Raw genomic sequence first — 9,487 nt, forward strand, 5'->3', positions numbered from 1 at the left:
AGAAAGCTTCCCATTCCCTAATGTTTGTGGCTCCAGCCTGGGCTAAGCTGCTCTACTCATCAGTTGCTAGAGAGAAGGAAAAAGGAAAGATACATGTAGACCCGTGCATGTGTAGCCATGGGGAGGGCAATATTTTTTGGCCTGTAGCCATATCAGGGATTTTGAGAGCATATTATAGGTGCTTCACAAAATGGCTATTATGTGAGGGTTTGCCTATTCATAAAATGGTTGTCATGGCGAGTTGCCAAAAATCCATTTAGCGAAAGGTTTGCTGGCTTCTGGCCATAATGGAGTGTTATCTATCTTTAGAAAGAGTTAACTGGTACGGTTTTTCCCTGTCACCTCCTCTCCCCAGGATGTTCTCTAGCACCCCACCTTAGCTTTGTCTCTTTACTCGGGAGATGGACATACTTCCTAAAAAGAATCGGGGTGCAGCCACTCATTCTTCTTGTTTGCTAAGAATGGCTAATGAAGCCTCTTTGAAACTTCCACATGGATCAAGGTGATGCCAACGGCTAGAGCTTTTCTTTGTACGGGGGCAGCTTCACACTGATTTTGGTTTTAATTAAAAGGAATAATTAAAATCAAAATGAGGTGGGGCAGAGAGAATAGCAGGCAATCTATTTAGATTTGTTTTCTACCAAAAGATATAATCATTCTTCTGCTTCTATCGTTTTGCTGCTATCCTTTTAATCTAACTTTCATTTGGTACTTACTGGTATAAATCAAAACTAGCCAGAATACTTAGTTTACTATCACATTCAGATAATACAAAACCCCATCATATAATTTAAGTTTTAAACCAAGCTTTTAGACCAGCTGGTCCTCTTGATACGTTGGTATTTGACTACAGTGGCATTTAACTCCTTGGGAAGGAACAAAAATTAGTAAAAAGAAAAGACTGGAGAATGATAACTTATCATTGCATTTCAAAGAAACTGCAATTTTATATGAAATTGTTTCATGATGGAACGTTTGATATATTATGTATTATTTGGACATAGACTTTCTTGACAAAGAAATTTTTAAATTTGGTCATTTTTAAATCCAGATCGTGAACTTCCAACCAGCTTCGGTAAAGTGAATTAATTCTCTACCAGCTACTAAGTGTATTCCAACATTCCAATGTATTTGTAATTATTCTAATTTTTATTTAGGTCTATAATAAAACTACTTTAAAGAAAACAAGAAGCCCACAGTCCAAAAAACATGATTACCAATGTAACTCTGTGAAGCTCTCTATCTTCCACCATTTCCCCATATTCTAAAGTCATCTAACCACTATTGTGCCAAAATAGCAGGAATGAAAACAAGTTCACTTTACTTTATTTATTTATTTAATATATTTCTATGCTTTATATCACTTCAATGATGGCTTGTTGATGAAGACACTGTAGGTCACTAGCAGAAAATGGACTTAATCAGGCAAAAAGTCAGGGGAAGTTGGGGATGATAGGAGAAGTAAATTATAAGCTAAAAGTTAAAAGAAAATTAAAAGGGCAGAATATTTAGTGCTACAGTTAGTCCTCACTTAATGACCATTCATTTAGTGACAATTCAGACTTACAACATTATTGAAAAAAATGACTTACAACCGGTGCTCACACTTATGACTGTCACAGTGTCCCCACGGTCACGTGATCATGATTTAGGTGCTTGGCAACCGGTTCACATTTATGATGGTTGCAGCATCCTGTGGTCATGTGATCATCATTTTCGACCTTCCCAGCTGGCTTCTGGCAAGCAAAATCAATGGGGAACCGCATGATTCGCTTAATGACCACAAGGTTCGCTTAACCTCTGTGGTGATTTGCTTAACAACTGCCACAAAAAGGTCGTAAAATCAGGTCAGATTCAAGTAATGACTGCTTCGCTTAGCAACCAAAATTCCAGTCTCAGTTGTGGTAGCTAAGCAAGGACTACCTGTATTAGGATTGCTTTATATAGCTAGGCCCCAAAGATTTGGATGTGCCCTACATCACCTTGAAGATGATTGGAATTCTTTAATATTTTTAAGGGCTTGCCAAAGGAAGCTCGATCACAGAATGTGTTTGCACCTATCTTCTCAAACAGGATCAATTCATTCCTGCTCATTTTAGTCTACTGATGGAATCTCAGTGGCAGGCTGCCAAATTATAGTAGCGTGATTATTTGTGTTATATATAAAAAGCAGTTAAATAAATGCATTAAGCCTTTAGTAAGCTCAGCAAATCTATTTTACTAAACCTCCATAAGCTTCTAAAATACCACACGCACACCTACACACACAAAAGACCAAAAATTCTGCTCTCACAAATGTCGTCCCCTGCAGCCACCTGGGGCTGAAACATATAGGATGCAAAAAGCTTGCCCACCTCTACCTTAGAACTGATTCCAGTTCACAGTGCACTTGTGACTTCCCTAAACAACCAACTTCAACACTGTTTCTTAACTGTGGCTCCTTACATGCTATGGCCACTCTGGTTTTGGGGGCTGTGGACAATATAAGAAAAAAAAGGATGCAAATATATGGAACATTGAACGGCCTGAAGTTCGTGACAATGCTGATCAATGATTCTCAAGCCAGAGAGGATAATTATGTAACGATGGGACAGGTGTCACCAATAGTAAAGTAGGAAAAAGAATGGCCAAAAGTCCATTGACTCAAGAGTGGGAGGAGATGGTGCAAGGTTAAGCCTCATACTGAGAAATATATAGGGCTTAATTTCTCATGTCCTGCAATAGGTAGACTTTCTGCACATGAACAATTTCTTTTTTGCCTACAATAAAGGAACGTACCTAGCCATAAGTCTATGAAACTTCTGTTATTGCATGTGGGTTGAATTTCTGGAAATATCTATTGTCATGCCTGGTGAAGTCTGACAGACATTTCCAACCTGGTATTTCCAGGTATGTTAGACTTCAGGTCCCATAACCCCCAGCTAGCTGCATAAGTTAGATCTGGTATTTCATTGTTCTGCCTTTAAAACACAAACTCTGTTTGTGTTTCCTGATTTGTTCAGTGGAAACCAGGGAGCGATGTATGGAGATGAATTCATGATGCTTGCACAACCCTCAAGATGCATTATTAAACTTGGCATAGGATAGTATTAGATGTTTCTTTTCTTTTTGTTTTTAGTCATAGTTCTTCTTAATTCAAATAGTATCTCATCAATCATTCATTCAACTTGTCTTTTAAATCAAGCTAACCATTCCATACTTCTATTTACACTTCTCAGGAATCCTTTACCCTTGGCTTTTCATCACTTGACAACAGTATTTAAGATCCAATAGTGTGTTAGTCAAGTCTTTTATTAGGGAAATACATCATACTCCTATGCTATTGGCATAATTGTAAAGCTGTTATAAATCATAACCTGTCACTGATACTCTCCTTTTTAGACTCCAATAGCCTAATTTCCCTTTTTTGTCCATATGTTGTTTTAGTGCATTCTTTTGTGTTTGAAAACCAATAGCTTCTTTTTACTCTTCTTTGTAAGATAATGACAACTTTTTCTTCTATTTATACTATACAACAGCATTCCTGTCAGCTATAAATGCATTCTGAACCACTTTCCAAACACACATTTCTCAAATACACAATTTCCCCCCAGAAGTCATCCTGTAGTACAGGCAAGGCACTGATATAAGCAACAATAGTTTACTGTCATTGCATTCGTATTATTACACATTTACTATGTATTTTTGTTGATGTAGAAGCAATTATAAAAGGAACAGAAGCAAGCAGAATGACCTTTCCTTTTATGTATGTTTAAGGACTGAACAGCCCAAGTTCAGTTCAAACACCAAGAATCACCTGAGGAGAAGAGCAGAGTCTTGGTCTTTCAGAAGGTCCTGGACTGAACAGGTCACTGTTTTCTCTAGTACAGTGTAATGGTATGTGGGAAAGACCTTGGGAGAAGGGGCAAAGAGATGCTGCCTAAGGAATGGTCATATAAAAAAGGGCATAGCCCATAGCTGCATAATGGGCAGAGAAAGAGGATCAGAAGGGACCCTCCCTAGTTTCTTGGGCTTTAAGGGGGCAGTGGGATAATTGAACTTTCAGGCTTGCAAGATTCTGTTAATGTAGCTTTGCAAAAAAGTAGAATTATCTTATCTGGTTGTGTTTCCTATCCGGTCTACCAGGTAAGGCTGACATACAGTGAGATCCATTGTGTCTTATATAGCTGTTGTCATGTAATACTTTCAGTATTGGACTAGGATTGGGAAACCTCAGGTTCAAATCCATACTTGGCCACAGAAGCCCATTGGGTAACTTCAGGCCAGTCACATGTTCTCAGCCTAATTTCCATCACTTAAGTGCTGTTCTGTGAATCAAATTGGAATAAGGGAGTACTGTGTGTGCCATTATGATCTCTTGGAGAAAAGGAAGAGATAAAATTTAACTAATAAGATAATAATTATAATTATTCTAACTTTCAATCTATATTAAGATATTCAAATTTTATGCAAACTCACATTCACTTTGACTTTGAGGGGGAATGCATTAATGCCCTCTCACCCCCACAAAGTAGCTCAAAATTTGACCTATGTATTCAGTAATTATACCAAAATCTGAAAGCCCAAACAGACCTGGCTGTTATACCCAAAGATGTGTTCTTGGGTAGACTTCTACCTTCTTTCAAGCTGGTTAGATATCAAAGCCAAATAATAGTCACCAAATTCAGTTGAACCTTAGCTCCAGCAAGATTTAATGCCCTCTCAACAGCTGTTCTCAAGGAAAATTACAGGGTATAATTTTGCCCCTGGTGCTCCTGAAACATTAACCCATGTTTTGTTATATTGTTCCTATATAACAGTGGAGCAGCTAATAATTCCCCATCTAGTCAGAATCCCAGGTCACCTGGACCCATTTTATTTACAGTTGTACATAATCAATGTGATTTTATTTCTCTGAACATGGCTAAATTTTGTTTTCTGTTTGAAAAATACTCCATGCTCTGACCACACAAGTTTGGGTTTTATTGCGGTTTTTACTTGCTGTCTCACAATTTGTTTTATTTTTGTTCTTGAATTGATCAAAGACTATAATAAAATTTACTTACATATTACATATTGAGGGATCTTGTGGAATTTCAGATGCACTCCTAGTGACTATCTACTTTTATCTCTGCTATGGTGAAGTACTTTGCTAATTCACTGTTTTTTTAACTCTCCTGTTGAAAAAATAAAAACAAAAAGCCACAGGTCTCATCATTTCCATTGTTCTGCCTGTTATCTGCTCATAATATCAGGTAAAACATAGGCTCAGCATGAATATATAATGTAGGTTGAATTGGCTCTTGGGATTAATGTGCCATCACAGTAGTGGTGGAATGAAATAGCAACCCCCCCCGCATCATCCTCAAAATGTCAGAAGGTAGGCTGAGTGACAAGGAGAGAAGGAATATACTTTTTCATATTCAAGTTCCTTCCATTTCTCTTTGTTCACTCTTCCATTTCTACCCTTAAGTACATTTTGCTTCATTTCCTCATCATTATTCATATCATTAATACAAAAAATGTATTAATGTGCAATCTGTTTCCTCCCACGTGCTCCTTTCAAATTGCCCCAAATCTCATGAGATTGACAAATCTCATGAGATTTTATAGATGCAATCCTGGGATCATTAGAACATTTTATTTATCTAAATTTATTGGACATCCAACTTCAATGGACTCTGGGCAGCGTACAAAAGTAGAAAGAACATAAAAACAGCTAAAAATATTAAATCAAATAGACAGCCCAGAGTAAAATAATTTAATAAACAACAAAATCAACAGAACAAAACAGGGACCATTGAAGAAATAGTGAACATCAACCCCAGGCCTGAGACCAAAGCCAGGATTCCAGACCCTAATGCTGAAACTGAATGAGATTCTACATGAGACTTTCGTGTTCTAATATATTGTGAGATTTTGCAGAAGGTCACTTGAATCTTCTGAGATCTCACAAGCTTTCATATAATTTTTTAAGATATTTTAAAAATATTTTTTAAGCTTGTGAAATTCTGAGCAGTTATCTGCACTGTGAATAATACTCATGAACAAACCTAAGAATTAAATAATTTTTCCACAGGTTGCACAGTTGCAGAGTTTAAACAATTCCTCAGCTGTTAAAATAGCAATTTGGATTTCCTGGTTAGATGCATTTTTAATTGCCCTCAGAATAGATGTTTATGGTGGGATGGGCATGAGAGGTGGAATCCCAGACCAAAGTTTAAATTTGTTTTTCTAGTCTCAAGTATCATCGATCAACACAGCAATTCACTGATTGGTATGAAGAAGGGCAGATCCATAATTTGTCTCCTAATCCACTCAAGACATACATAAATCTAGGGAAGGCTTTATCCAGCTTTCAGAGTTCTGTCTTCATTATTGTTTACATAACTTCAAGACAAATTGCAGAGTAACTTTTTTCAAAGGTATTCAATGTCATTAACATCTAATCCAAAATAACAGAAACTCTAAAATCTGTAGACTTATAAAAGCACAGTACCATGTGAAAGGCTTTAATGTTGACTACTTTATAATGCATTGTATCACACAGACACAAATCTTTGGACAAGTAAATCCTAAAATGGAAAAAAATTGTCATTATTGATGCTCTGGCTAGCCAAATGTAATTCACTTTAAAAACAGTATTATGATTTTTGTTTGTTTTCTGTGTTAAACATAGCTCAAGGACAGCTAGGTTTGTCATCAGGAAGAAAACACTAAATAATTGGGCAATCCCAAAGTAAACTACATGCCAGTGTTGGCTGTATGTAAGTCCATGTACTCTCAGCTTGATCATTGCACAACATTCATTGTGCATGCTTAGCAAAAATAATAAGTAACTTTTAGGCAATATATACTGTTTTACAAATTGATTCAAAGTAAACCCAGTCCATAGGTAAGTGCTGATAGAATGGGACAATATTTTATACAAATGAGTGACATTTGAAGCTCCAGTTTGGTTGATTGACACAAATGCAAATAAATCTTCTACAAGATCTCATTATCTTTCTTACTAGTCAAGGTCCAACAATCTCAGCTTTTTGAAAAATGTTATCTTCACTTAGATCTTCTTCAGTAGAATATTCACCAGTCAATCATAAAACCCTCAGGTTCCAACCAAATATTTTTACCGTGACACAACACAAAGTGTACAGGACACTGTGCGAACATACCACCAGAGTGTGTGTTTATTCATTTTGTACTACACACTGGCTTTGATGTATCATCCAAGTCATGCCCAAACAATTCGATATTTCCCAAAGGATGGGGTAAAAATACACTGCACTGCATTAGGAATGAGAGGTGGATGTAAATGCAAACTATTTTATTTTCTGCTGTGCAGGCCAGATTTCTGTTTATTTTCTGTGGTCAGCTTGTGGTAGAAGGTGTTTAGTTTGGAAAATGTACAAGATGGTCATCTTTCTGGCTTTGAAAAAAAAGGGGGGAAGCAAAAATGGCAACAGTCTATCTTGTGTATTTTGAAAGGAGAGGGTTTTTTTTTCTGGGGAAAGAGAAGTGCTAGCTGGGCTTCATTCTTGCTCCAGCTGATCCTGTCCCTTATCCTTTGGGGGCAAAAATAATAAAACACTGGTGAAGTGATTTTATATCACTCCATTGCACTAATGGAAGAACAGCTTGTTTTTCATTCTCCCTCTTCATTCCTTTGCCTCTTCTATCTCACTTGAATGATGTTTTCCCCCTCCATTAATCTGTTCCTCCACTTCCACCAGTCTCTTTGAGTTGTTTTGGTGGAAAGCCACACTTTGACTGCCACTTCCACTGTGTCTCCTTCCACTCTTATTTGGCAAATATTAATGATGCCTCAAACTAGGGTTATTAGAAAGATATACTGCTCAACGTGCTAAGAAATAGGTTTTATGTGTTTGTGTGCATGTGTGTGTGTACATGTTAAAAAGAAGTTTATGATGTTGAATTTGGTTATTTTGAGGTAATTATACCCCACTCTTGATGTAGTTATTCCCCACTTATGAAAGCACTGTGTACAACTCTACTATGTATAAATGACACTGAAAAGACCCCTTGTTCCAAAGTTTGTTGGTCTACATGCAAAGTCACAGCACATGTGGATATACAGGAACATTATGAGCTCCATGTTGAGGTATCTCTTAGAATTTTAGCTGGAGGCCTGTTAGCAGTGTGCTAAGTTCGTAAGAGCATTCCGCACATGATCAGTTTTGTGAGGATGGCTGTTTGTCTGCTGAGTGCCATTTTTTCATAGCTTCCCATCACTACAGTTTTTCTAAACTCTAAAGGTACATGACATGGGGCAGTCATATGTTGTGGCACTGCTGAATGAAGGGGCAAGAAGACTTCTGCCTTCCATGCATGCACTGGCACCTTCCACCTTAGCACCTCCATTCTCACCTTCACTCATCTAATTTCCTTGCTTCCTAGTTCACTTTCTCCCTACTTAAGATAGGACCCTCCTTCATCAGTCACCCACCTATTCATGTTTTCTCTCCCCACCACATGCACATATTCATCAGGCAGCAACAGACCTATTTTTCTCCCTTTTTCTTTTCAGTTTTGAGTGAATCTAGAGATACCACAAAACAAAGCTGCCATTGTACCTGGCATTTCTGGTTCTCCAGAGGCTTTAGGTGATGTTATATACACTGCCTACCATTCTTCTGCAAGATACTCTCTTTTTCTTCTCTTTCAATCATTCTCTCAATGATTCAATAGCCAAGTTTAAACAATATGTTAGAACAAAATGCAGTTTATCTGTTTGTGGCTTAGTATGTTGTAAGAACTCAGCCGGAGTGATATGTAAACCATTGTTTATGCTCAAATATACAACTTCTTGCAGGCTAAGTGTCATTTATGGCCACGCTGGGACCCACAATCCAAAAAAATAATGCTTAGTCCAGCATAAAAACTAAACCTGATTTCATTAATTCTTTAATACGTAATTAAGATGAAACAAAGTTGATATGGTTACTCTCCAGACATGTATTTAATAACTTTCCTTACGTCAAATTAAACGTTTCTGTTTGGAACAACTGTTGTTAGTCTTTATGTGCTGCACCCAAGGTTTTTAAGGCGCGCCTGTGGCTCTGGAACATCTCTGGTTTCTGGCTCAGTGTGCTATATAAATCCAACCAACCATGGCTTAGTAGGAACTCAGCCAATTGTGGCTTAATGTGTTGTGTGAACATCACCAATATAAACAGAAATAAAAGGAATAATGATATAACAGATTTTAACTGGCTAGCAAAGCTTCTGTCTGAGGTTTTTTCTTTCTGAAGTACTTTTCAGTTTAACATTTCTTCTTGCAAAATTGACAACAAGCAGCATGGTGTTCCTTCAGTCCTCTGGAGACTGGACAAAACCTATAAGGATCCTGTAAAGAGAGAAAATTGAGTAGAGTCACTAGATTGTTGTAATACATTCCAAGATCATATGTATGTCCTGCAGGATGACAGTACTGGATTATTCAGCTGTTAATCATAACACAGTTGCTTACACATAATTACTTATTATACAG

The sequence above is a fragment of the Candoia aspera genome, chromosome 3, assembly GCF_035149785.1.
Source record: "Candoia aspera isolate rCanAsp1 chromosome 3, rCanAsp1.hap2, whole genome shotgun sequence".
Lineage (NCBI taxonomy): Eukaryota > Metazoa > Chordata > Lepidosauria > Squamata > Boidae > Candoia > Candoia aspera.